Genomic DNA, 12,548 nt, shown 5'->3' with positions numbered 1-12,548 from the left:
CAACAAACATTAGCAACATGTGTTTTAATGAGCAGATGTAAATCTAGTTATTCCTTCATTTGTGAGATTCAAAGCTGCTGCATGTGTTACAGATCTTAGAAAAAAGTTACAGCTCAGACTTGCAAAAAAAAAGCTTCATTTTAAAAGTGTGTGATTATAAACATATTTATCACTTTGCAAATTTGTAAGTCTAGTGAATACATGTTGATTTAAAAAAAAACTAGAATAAAACTTGTACATTTGGAAAAGTCAAAAAATTTGCTAGCAAATTGGAGATACATTTTAATTCAAATTTTCAACTTTTGAAACTCGGAATGTTTCCAAAAGCCGAACATTCCCTGAGGTTTTTCCAAGCAATTTTTGACTTTTAAAACTTAGAAATTTCCAACTTTTTTTCTAGAAAATTTCTGAGATTAATTTAAGAATTTCTGAGATTTTTGGAATTTACTCCTTTTCCTACCATCTACAAAGGCCCTAGAATACCTTCATATGCTGATGCATGTGCTCATGCAGTCTGCAGTATTTACATTCGCTGACAGCTGCAGATGAGGGAAAAAGCTTCATCTGGATCCATGGCCCCAACCCATAGATGCCCAGTCAGCACCTTGTTCTACTGAAGCATCAAACAGGAGCAGTGCAGCACCATCTTTCCGCCTCCACACACAAACAAAGGGAACTTTTGCTTTCAGCATGACGGGAAAGTCCCATCAGTGAAACCCAGATGTCTCAGTTGGGGCAGAGACGGAGCAGCGGATGATGACATGAAGTGGGAAGAGCAGTGAAACCGGTGGACTCATCCCTGCCTGTCATTAACAGCTTATATCGGCTGATCTCCCACTGAGAGAATATTTAGAAAGCTACGCCACAGTCTTTACGTTAGAATGCAAAGCATTAAGAAGGTAGGCCACTGTCAAAGCAGCGTTTCAGAACCGAGTGTGAAGGCAGTAAAAAAAAAAAGAAAAACAGGGCTTCTTTGTGGTCTCGTCTAAAAAATGTCAACAAAATACACAAGCTCTTCGTAGGACAATGGTTTTATTTAGAGCCAGAATGAAGCTGAACCGCCTCAAACAGCTTTGTCCTCACAGGCAAACCTTAAAGTCATCTGTTGCTATTAGCAGCACATGTGCTTGTTGTTAAGTACGGGTGAACTAACGCACTGGCCGATGTCTAGGTGTACCACGGTTCTTAAAAGTACATTTTACGTCACATCATTCGCTACAATTTAAAGATCGTTCATTAAAACATTCAGACTGCAGGACTCCGCTGCCGTACGAAGCAGAGAGAGAGGAGGTCAAAGTTCAAACCATCGCTTCCATCCATCACAATGGGAAAGGATCATATTCCGCATTCCAACACATCTCTGTCCCACTGTTGCCAACTTATCGACTTTGTTGCTATATTTAGTTACTTTTTTTTCCCCAAAAGAAGACTAGCGACAAATCTAGCGTCTTTTTTCTATGTGCAAAAAAGAGACCCACTCCACTCTGTTTCCACATCGCAAAAGAATCACAAATGTTCAAAGTTGCTAGTGATTCCACTATGAATTAAGTTAATGTAAATCTCATTTCTCATGTTTACTAATGTTTCCCTGCATCTGATTCACCGATTCATCTCCTCAGCTGTGGGAGCATCTGTGATGAATCCCAGTAATAAGACATAAGCTTTCTTATTGTTCAATTTAATATTATACAAAACTGATTTATGTAGTATGGGTTCAGACAAAGTACCTAAATTATTAAATTGACATTCTTGAATTATTTTACAAAGGTTATTCATAGAGATGCACCACTCAGATATTAATATCTGTATATGTTACGGTATTGAAAATTTTTTTAGATCAGTGACAATGTGGCCGATTCATAAGGGCAGATCTGTTCAGTCTAACTCTATGCTTTATGTTTTGAGTGACATAATTTATTTTACATAATATTAGAATTCCTAATTGCATGTTCTGATCCATTTAAAATAAGGTCTGAGGTGGAGCTTCGTCCTTACAGGCGCTTGGTTCACTCAGCTGGTCAGTTGCCGAGGGAGAGCAGTTTTAGCAGTTTTCTCAAACATGCATGAAAAAAATCAAGGCAACATTTCAGGTATGTTTTAGATGAGGGAATAACATTATAATATGATGTAAATCTCAAATCACACAAGCAAATAGATCATGGTTTACATTTTTCACAAATGTTTGTGCTAACAATGTAAGATCACGGTTTTTATATTCATAATTATCATAGAAAATTATATTGACCTATGCGCACTTCAACTATGTGGAATGGTTCAACAGGATAAGAGCATCTGGCTTACTTCCACTCTTCTTGAGGGACTGGGACTCAGGTTTTTTCCTTTTGCAATTCCTTAAAAGTCAATCATAACTGGGCAACTGCATATTAAATCAAAATACAAATCCTCCATAGTGGACTCAGTCAACTGCCATCACATTAATAGCAGTGGAACAGGAGGTTAAGCTGCGCCTATAGCAGATTACTGCAAGGCCTTGACGTTCTTAAACCACAAATCTTCAATTAATTCCACATTTGAGCATTTATAACATGAGCATACCTCAAATCCCTTTCTTTTATTTGGCTTAACTAAAGGTCCTGTGTGTTTTATTATCTCAGCGACTGTCTTGAGATCTTAGAATCGTGCAGCGGTGATGGCTGTGAACACCTCATCACTCACGCCGCGGCTCTGGAAAGTTTAAAAGGTAAACCCTGAACAGATGGGGATCACTGCAGCGGTGGATTGAACCCTAACAGGAAGTTGCTGTAAAAAGTCTGGCTGAGAATTAAAAAAAAAAAAGAAAGAAAAAAAAGACGACGCAGCCTGGAGGCCACACAACCATTTTAGATGTTCATCCTCCGTATCCTTGACGTTTGAGGGAAAGCGACACGCCACAGGTCAAGTCTGAGCAGTCGGAAAGAACCACCAGAGGGGAAGAAAAACAGCTCTTCCCTTTGCTCCCGCTGGCATAGCCGGTGCAATTTTCCTGTGAGTAGATAGGATGTGATCGCTGATGAACATACTGCATATGAAAAGGAAAACAGAGACACTTCCAAAGTCCACACACGTAAAGTCATGAACGCACAGGTTCAGTCACAGCGCAGTGATTAATGACTGCTGTCTGCCATGTCTTGAAATCACTCTGGAGAGACTCCGGTTCACCAAACACTAGGAATTCCTCACGGGACGTCCAGTAAAGTCAAATATATTGTTACACAGGCGAAACGAGGATGTTGGAGGAGTGGAGGGCAGGAATGGGGGAGGGTGGTTGGAGATCTGGACATAAGGAAGGGGAGGAGCAACTACAGGAGGAAACCCTTCATGTTGTTGAACATCCAACTAGGACTGAAATTAACGATTATTATAGTAATCAAGTATTTCATCGATTATTCTGATTATTAATTGGATAAAAGAAAAAATTGCACATTCCACAAATTTTTCATTGAACTACCTAAGCCATATTTATTCACTATTGGAAATGCATTAAATACATTAAAAGACAGAAATAAATGAATAATTTCCCTATCTTCAATGAAAATAGAATATATATTGTACAGTTCTTGCTTAATCACAGCTCTGGTAGTGTTGGGCATTTTTGACTACAGTTAATGATTATTCAATAAAATTAGTTGATTGTTTCAATTACTGATTAATCGTTTCAGTCCTACATCCAACCTGATTTTATTTGCCAGCAAAGCTTTTTTGTGTATCCAGTTTAACGCACAAATTCATTCTAAAACGACTGACAGCATCCATTGTGTTTGAAATTCTTCTCACGTTCTCTTTTGTGGCTCTCTCGTTCAGTACCAATACCATCCTTTTCCTCAGCCAAGCCTTTCTTATGTGCACAGAATGTGGTTTCTGTATAGTTAAGATAAAATAGAAAAGATGTCTTGCCGAAAGCAGCGTGCATCGCTCCAAGATCTCCAAAATCTGAATTAATTAAGCACGTGGCTTTCATTTGGTTTCAATAGAATCTGGAATACTGATTCGTCTGACCACGGTCCACATTTCCACTGTGTGACGGACCTCAAACTCAGAGGAGTCCATGCCAACTCTGGGGGAACAAAAAAAAAAAAAAAAGACCGACACAAAGCTTCTTATTTGCATAGTAAAGTTTGAAGTGGCATCTGTGACTGTGACTCTGCTCTATTGAATATCGAAGAGGTTCCAAAAGCATTGCAAATGAGATTATATCAGCTACTGATTAATGACAGATCGTGCTGTCGAGTCCTCAGAAATGGAGATCACATGTGTCCATCTCATCTGAATGTTTTCTGAAATATTTCTGCACAAACCAGAGGCAATCTGCCCATCTTTGGTACTAAAATCTTGATCATTTCGTAGATATTCAGGCCGCTGGCTCAAACATGCATTGTTTATATGGTTTTCTATAATGTGCTAAGTTGCTTGTTGGACAGGCAAGAACACATTTATATAAAAATTAAACAGTTCATTTAAAACCAGTTCTATTTATATGCTTCAACACACTTCAGAGTGGCATTATATGGCAATAAAACTTAAACCACCATGAAAACACCCAGGTTGGTGGTGTCTAGATCTGATTTTACCAGCAAAGAAAAATGGGACAGTGGTTGATTTTCAGACATTTGCAGAAGTAAACAAGATCGGTTCCTCCTGAAAGCATTGGGCGATCGCAGATCTCCAAAAATTTAAGAAATCAAGGTCAATTTATTAGTGCACCTTTATAAATAGCCCAATAAAGAGGAAACTGACTCACAAAAAAAACTATAAATGGTTCTAAGACATAAAAAAAACAATTTCAGAACCATGTTGCAGTTTTATCAGAAATGCTCACTTTGCTATATGGGTACTCTTCCAGCATGGTGGCCAAAACCTCAATGAAATATGATGCCACACACTGAGTTGCTTCTTATTTATACCCCAGTATAAAAGAAAAATCTTTGATTACTAATGAAAAGCTCCTAAAAACTCTTATAGCTACACTAAAACTCTGCAAAAGTGTTAGTCTATCTAATGTAAATTACAGAGACTGCTAGAATGTTTGATTTTACCCCAAAATATTTCTTAATATAGATGAACTATTGCATTCAATTTAAAGATTGGATAAAAAAAAATAAATCCCAGTCACAACACACAAGAGACTATTGCAATAAAAGATTGCAAGTTTTTTTTTGTTGTTTTTTTTTTACATCTGTAATGAATGCAAATCTTTTTATTTTGCTGACTTTTCCAAATTTTCCTCCGATTTGGCGTCGTAAAGGAGAAAAGCCGATGATTTATCTTTTTTTATCAATACCTCTGGCTTTAAGAGAGAACAGCTCTGGCCATTGCGTCTGCTAGGATAGTAAAGGTTTTTAGTAGTTTATGTCTGGGAGAGATATAAAAGCAGAGGAAGAGGAGATGAAGACCTTTTACAATCACTTAGCCAGGAGGATAAAGTCAAACAGTCCTCTACTCCGTACCGGATGAAATAAATCACATTGCTAGTGGACAGGACAAAATAACCACCATGTTTGCCCATCAGTATGGAAACCCCCGAATAAACAGACGAAGCAGAGAGATTCGCCCACAAATCTGGAGGAGACGCTGGTCATATCCAACCCGTTTCTGAATACGTTGACTGAATTGGTGTGACCTTATCATTTTCTTTCTTGCATTTCCTGCCCAATGTGCCTGGCATTTTGTTTCATTTTGTTGTGAATTTAAAAATCCAGTCCGATCTTTTCTGATCCACTTAGCCCTTCCACCACATATCTACGCCGCGCCCCGCTCCGACATAGCGATGTGTCGGCCGCTCAAACACCGCAAACTGAATCTGACAGGCGCCATAACCAACACCCCGCTCACTTCAACGTCCACTCAAGGACTGATTAGTGAAACATGAAATCTGTTTCCATTTAGCCAATATTCAACGCGGCGTGAAGCAGACGGGAGGGTGAAAAAAAAGGAAGAAATGACAGTGATTTGAAAGGAGAAAAATATCCTTGTTTCCCATCAGAACAACCACCACAGGACAGGCGAACGCGCGAGACCCAAATGTGTAATTAATAAGAAGTGTGCAGCCCTGACAAAAGCAGCACCTTGTAGGAAAGTCCCCTGATTTTATGGGCGAGAAATACAGTGTAAAAGTAAACAACCCCGGTCTGCCCATTTTTTTTAACGGCAAGCTCTAGACACCAGTTATCCATGCAGACAGCCTCGTTAAAAGCAGGGAGCAACCAATAAACAAGTGACTTCAGTGATAAGACTAAGCCAAAGGACATACCCCGCTCCGTCTTCCTGTCCGTGTTCTTTTTAAAACCCCCCTCTTTACCACGGGTCTGTTATTTCTGCTGAGGGATATTTTAATAGCCGGCTGAGTTATACGTCTTTCATCTCGGGTTAATCGAGCATCACTGTCTCCACCGCGGCCACGGATTCCACCTCAGGGGCCTTCTGGCAGGTGTCAGCAGCACATGATGTCTTTTAAAGCCTCCAGTTAACTGAACATATGTTAACTGAACATATTTGCGGGCGATTTGTGCAAAGAGAGAAAGGAGAAAAGAGGTTATGATGAAGTAAAGGATTAAGACAAGGGTGTATAAACGTTTTGTCAAAATCAACGAGTCAAAAGTACTTGGGGCCAAGGAAATGAAAAGAACTGAAATCAAGCAAAAACATGACTGTTAGGTTAATTGGTCTATCTAAATTCTCCCTAGGTGTGAGTGTGTGTGTGAATGGTTGTTTGTCCTGTATGTCTTTGTGTTGCCCTGCGACAGACTGGCGACCTGTCCAGGGCGTACCCCGCCTCCCGCCTGGAACGTAGCTGGAGATGGGCACCAGCAACCCTCCTGACCCCATTAGGGACAAGGGTGAACAGACAATGGATGGATGGATGGATGAAATCAAGCAAAGTAATGAGTTTTTCTTTTTCTTTTTTTTGCAGGATGGGATGTCATTCATTGTAGATCCAAAAAGGATTTTGCAAGTTTGTTGTATAAAAGGCGTCTATTTTGTAAATTATATTGTTGCTCGATTGAACAAATTTATTCTCAGTTATAAGAAGAGGATTTGGGTCACTTTCTTTCAAAAACACTTGCTATATTCAGCCATATAAAGAAAAGTTGATTTAGGTGCAGCAAAGTCAGCTTTTCAGTAAAAATGTCTGGACAGAAGTGGTTCTACATTTTATAAAAGCTTGGTTACAAAAAAAAAAAAAAAAAAAAAGACTGTGGTGCTTAACATTTCCCATTGTAAGAAGATTATGCCAGTTATAATTTTACCTTGACTACAAATAAAAAGTCTTCATCTCCATCAACCCCCTGTGATGGACAGAGATTATTTTTTGGACACCTTTGGTTCAACATAAAACTTTATAAATGCATTAAGCTTTGTAAACAAAGATTTTTAAAAGCTGTAAAAGGCCCAAAGGATGGTTACTGAGTTGATTTTTGTTGTTTTTATATATTTAAAAAAAGCATGTCTGATGAAACAATGTCTTGTAAGCAATTTTCTAGTGTATTGGATTCTTGGTTCCCCTCTGCTTTTACTCTGTTGAGTGGAGGAGTTTAAAGAAGGACGCAGTGTTGTGGGTGGTCGACCTCTGTTAAACTGCGCTTCACGAGGATACGTGGGAATGCTTCCAGTGATTGACTGACCTGCTCTAATGTATACAAAGTCGTCACATGTGTTGGCGTGCTTGTTTAGACATTTTAATTAATAGTCCACGTGTGCAAAAAACACACAAAAAGAGGCAAAGAAAGCACATCCTATCTTTTATAGTGGTGATATCGATTTTTGGGGGGTTTTGTTTTGGGAACAAATACTTTTGGTTTGATTTAAGAAAAAAAAATTGTTCTAACCTCAAATAGACGCAGTTCAAACATAACTAAGTTTCCTGTAGCTTTCAGTATCTTGAAGCACCTGTTTTAATGACTGCTGGACCACAGTGTGATTATTCTGTCATCATTGGTCTGTTCCTGAGGTGTACAGTAGTCTTTCGGTTTTTCCTCTCAGCTCCTAAGATTATCCAGAGACCCCAGCTCCTTAATTAGCAGCCATTTTCTCTTTGCAGTTGTTTTGCTCCTTTGTTAGAACGCACATGTGAAAATGGAAGTTCATTCTGAGTCCCATCTTTACAAGTATAAAACATGATTTCAATCAATGTTGATCAAATTGTTAAAAATCACCCACCAGAATGTTGTCACTTTAAATGAAATTATTTGAACATCTATCATAAGCTGGGAAGAGTATAGATGCCTTATGAAGCTGGTATTAACAGGACTGTAGGTAGTTTTGCAAGTAAACAGAGCAAAATACATTTAGGTCCCCATCACAGCATTGATCAAGTCGAATTCAATGACAAAACTGAATTTATGACATAATTTCTTTGTTTACTGGCTGAACCTGTATTCAAGCACCCCCAGCAGGCCTGTTTTTGTTCTAGTTATGCTCATTAATTCATTACAAAGCCATTGCCGAGCTGCATGTTTGCAATGACCTCCAAGTCTGACCATTACGTCTGGGTGCTCCACTTTTTTCTTTGAGTTTATTTTCAGAATGGAGAATTTGTCATTTACATCTAAACAGCTTCGATTAAATGAAAAAGATCTTTTTTTAGTTGTTTGTTGACAACTATCACTAAATGGATGTTACATTACATTTACAAAATTCATTCCAAGTATTTGTTAATAGTGTTATGTCATATTATGTAACCCAATCACAAAGTTTTTAAAAATAGACTGTGAAAAGATCTACCAATAAGTATAGGAAAAAGATTTTTGGTTTTACTTGTCAACAATAAAGCCATGCATGATGTGCATTTGTGACTAAACTAATGGAGACCTATTAAGATGTAAATGAAATATATATATTTGTAAAATCTACAAAACTGATGTGGCCCTCGTTAAAGGTTTATTTACAAAGTGTGACTTATTCTCTTTCAGGGAAACATTTCTATACAAAATGGAGTAACTGAATCTTCTAATTATTTCTTTGACTTGTATGTTAAGTTCAGGCTCAGAGATGACCTATTGACACATACTTAATGTTCTAATCTCTAATATGTTGACTTTAATTAGGGCTTATTACAAGCAATTACATGCAACACAAACTGCTTTTATAGACCTTATTAAGGAGATGTGACTAAGAACATAAAAAATTTAATTTTCTGAAACATTTAATCACACTTTTTTCTCCACTTAAAGAACATGAAATCCTACAGCATTAGTCCAGCAACCGATTTTACTCCACAGTCTTCCAGAAAGCTTTTGAACACAGATGCTTCTTGTTATCTCTCTAATGAGGAATCGCCAAAGCTTGCTCGACTAGCCTAGACAACGGCGGGACTTCCAAGATGAAGGTCTGCTTATATAACAACCCTGTCAACCTTAGTGAAGACGCCCTCACTTTTCCTGAGCTATTATAAATATACCTCTACCGCCATTGTCCTGGAGCGATTTGGCAGAAAACCTCAAAAGACAAGTAAACAGTCTGACCAGTACCGGACAGCCTTTGTAGTTGACGCACGGCGCTAAATCATAGACCGTTTTCAAATTTGATTTAAATCAACTGGCTCCGGAGCTGATTGCCTCGTTTATCTCTCCTATGGAGAATAAAGCAACTATGCGACTGCGCCTCTGCTGAACACGTGCACATCGCTGTGAAATAACAAATGATGGGATCTAATTCTATGTGCCTCTAAAGAACGCAGCAGCTTTTTATAGTGTATATTGGACACGGATGAACATATGGCTGATTCATTTTCAGACGGCACTATACACAGCTCGGAAGATCGTTTGAAGCCAAACATTTATGCAATTACACTAAATTATTACTCGTTGCTGAAAGAGCGGGAGGGAAACTGTTTCTCATTGACGAAAAAATATGTACTTCCACTGATCTACATGATACAACACCGGACTCATCTGCAGATAAAACTAAACAAACCTGCGTAGATTTATACCACATGCAAATAATGTTTATAATACACAGCATGTGTGCGTAATTTGTTTCAACTAATTAGGCTAAATGGAAGAACCAGCTACTCTCTACATTATTTGAGTATTTCTAGCAGCAAAGCTTTCTTACAGACTATATAGTGCCTTATTATGCCGTCATTTGGGCTACAAGGAAGTGGGAGTAAATCACTGTAAATCACTGACAATCAATCACCTGTTGGCAGCAGTAAAGGGAATCTTAAGGCGCAGCAAGTCGCTTCCTTGTTTTTTGATGTCTGAAACCAGCACACTCCCAACCATTTTATTTGTGTGAACTGATTAGACATTGTGGGGACGTCTAATCTACACATGAATCTGAATGTAACAGTTTTGATCTCCATTGTCAAAACAGATTCGAGAGGAGCAGGAAGGTTTTTGCCCTGGCTGTAAAACAAGGGACTGGATATTCACAATCCATCAGATGCTGAAGATTGACTGTCTTATCCATGTGTGTTGTGTAGACGTGAACAAGAAATACAGCCATGTTTCTGGAGCCATTTCTAGGGCGATGTTGACGCCCAATACAGGACGCAGCACCTGTAATAGATACACTCAGTCAATCGGTGGCGCTGCAACACTCCCACAGAGTCTCACGATAGAACTGCGTCAGGTGAGAGTGAGGCGCATGCGGAATAGAGAGAGAGATTGATCTATGACATCAACAAGACAGTTTGTTTTGAAATGTATCCACTCTGGAACCTGACTTCAAAAATGATCATTTCCGGTCTCTCAGGATGCCGAATCAGTATGCATGCACAGTCTAAATGACTAAAAAAACCCTTTGTGAATACACCTAAAATCATCTCTGTGGTCTGGGCCTACATTGTTGGGGATGCTTTTAACAACTAGTCTTTGCATCCACAAAGCAGAAGCTGCGTCTGCCATCTTGGGAAAAAAGTCAAGCTTGTTCCCACTGCAAGCTGAACTCCATCAACACTGCTCATTGTCTTTGATCCTGTTTGTTGTATTTATAGATGTGATCTCCTGGAATAGTCGTGGAGAGGTGCGTGTCTCCCTGTGGCCCTCAACCAGTAAAAGATTGACTGCTCCTTCCAGGTCACGTTCAGTCAGTTTAGGGATCTTGGCGTCTTGATCACAAATGAGGATGGAGCTGAGGCAAAAAGTGAAACTTTTGATTTGCCTGTTGGTCAGTGTTTCATCTCTCATCATGAGCTTCCTCCGTAGGGTGGCTTAATTCATGTTTGAGGTGAGATGAGGAGCTTCACCATGTGGGGGAAGCTTGAAGTAGAGCAGCTGATTCACTGCATCGGAAAGAGTCAATTGGGTCTTGGAAAAAGATTCCAGGCCAGAACCAGAACTCACTGGACAGACTATGCATCCCTTTTGGCCTTGGAGTACCCTGGGATTCCCAGATGAGTTCCAGAGTGACTCTGGGAAGAGGTATGTCTGGGATATCCTGGATGAGCGAACGACAATGGACAGGTAGATCTCTGGATGGTTATAAACACCAGTCACAAACACTGATAAGCAATGAAAGGAATGGCTGACCATGGTGGGTATGATTGCCACTCCTATCTTGTCTGTTTAATGATAACTGACATAAAAATAGTCAAGCCCCAGAATAATGTCGTTCCCATTGAAATAAGGTTCCTCTAATTTCAAACTGGCCTCCCTCCTTTGGCGCTTACACAGACCTCAGCACATCCTTGGACAGTTTGTTTTGTGTTTGAACCTATTGGGACTGCCTAAATCCCTTTCACATTCATTGTCCTTTTGCCAGTGATATGGTCTTTATAAGCCATATTTTCTCCCAATACGTTTGAACAACAATAGGAGGCAGCTCTTGATTTCTAATAGCTGGCTTCTGGTCTCAGTCAAACCCTTGGACATCTGGATTGCATCTCTCCATTTCTCCCCCATGCAATCAGAAACACTGGAACAGAGCTCCCCACGTGAGCAAATGTGGGCGCAACATGTCCGCTGATTATAGAGAACATTTCGGACTGGTCCAACATTGTTTCTGAGATTGTCAAAGAGCACAAATAAAAAATTCCCTTACCTGCTAATACGTCTACTCCTCTTCCACACCTTTCTCTAAAAACTCTTGCAGGGACAGTTTGAAATTCTGCCCCATTTTTTACTGAGACAAACAGTTTATATCAACACAGGATTTGACAGGTTTTCCTGTTGCAAAATCTGCTTCTATTTGAAAGAAGGCAACCATTATTGCCAACCCACAGAAGGGAACGGATAGTGACATTAACCAAACTCAAAAGGGTGGATTATCTTCACATACTTTTTACCACAATAAAGCTCTGGTGCTTGCAGCACCCGGATTAATGCGGACACATAGCAAAAGTCTGTTGTTCTCACAACAAAACTTGAATAATTCAGTTCCAGTCTCAAAGGTTCTTCAGTAACAATCTGACTAAGGTTTGTGAAATCATCCTAAAACGACATAAAGGTTTATGAGAGAGCAGAGGAGGGCAAGTTGAAACAATTAGCTTCAAAAGGAAACTTCACCGATAAATGCAACTAAATGTGTGCATCAATGTAAATCGTCTGCTAGAGGCTTTAAAGATCTGATCCTATACCATCTCATCGTGTAAACCTGACACTCATCACCAC

The 12,548-nt window shown here is 39.3% G+C and overlaps 1 protein-coding gene across 1 annotated transcript in view; it reads right to left on the bottom strand.

Annotated features, from left to right (window-relative positions):
* The window catches only part of uvrag (UV radiation resistance associated gene), a 114,603-nt gene that overhangs the window by 45,340 nt on the left and 56,715 nt on the right, over positions 1 to 12,548 (bottom strand). The gene's annotated exons all lie outside the window — the stretch shown is intronic.

Source organism: Xiphophorus couchianus, chromosome 11 (assembly GCF_001444195.1).
Source record: "Xiphophorus couchianus chromosome 11, X_couchianus-1.0, whole genome shotgun sequence".
Lineage (NCBI taxonomy): Eukaryota > Metazoa > Chordata > Actinopteri > Cyprinodontiformes > Poeciliidae > Xiphophorus > Xiphophorus couchianus.
Note: the sequence above shows the minus strand (reverse complement) of the source record. Positions and strands in the feature narration are given on the sequence as shown.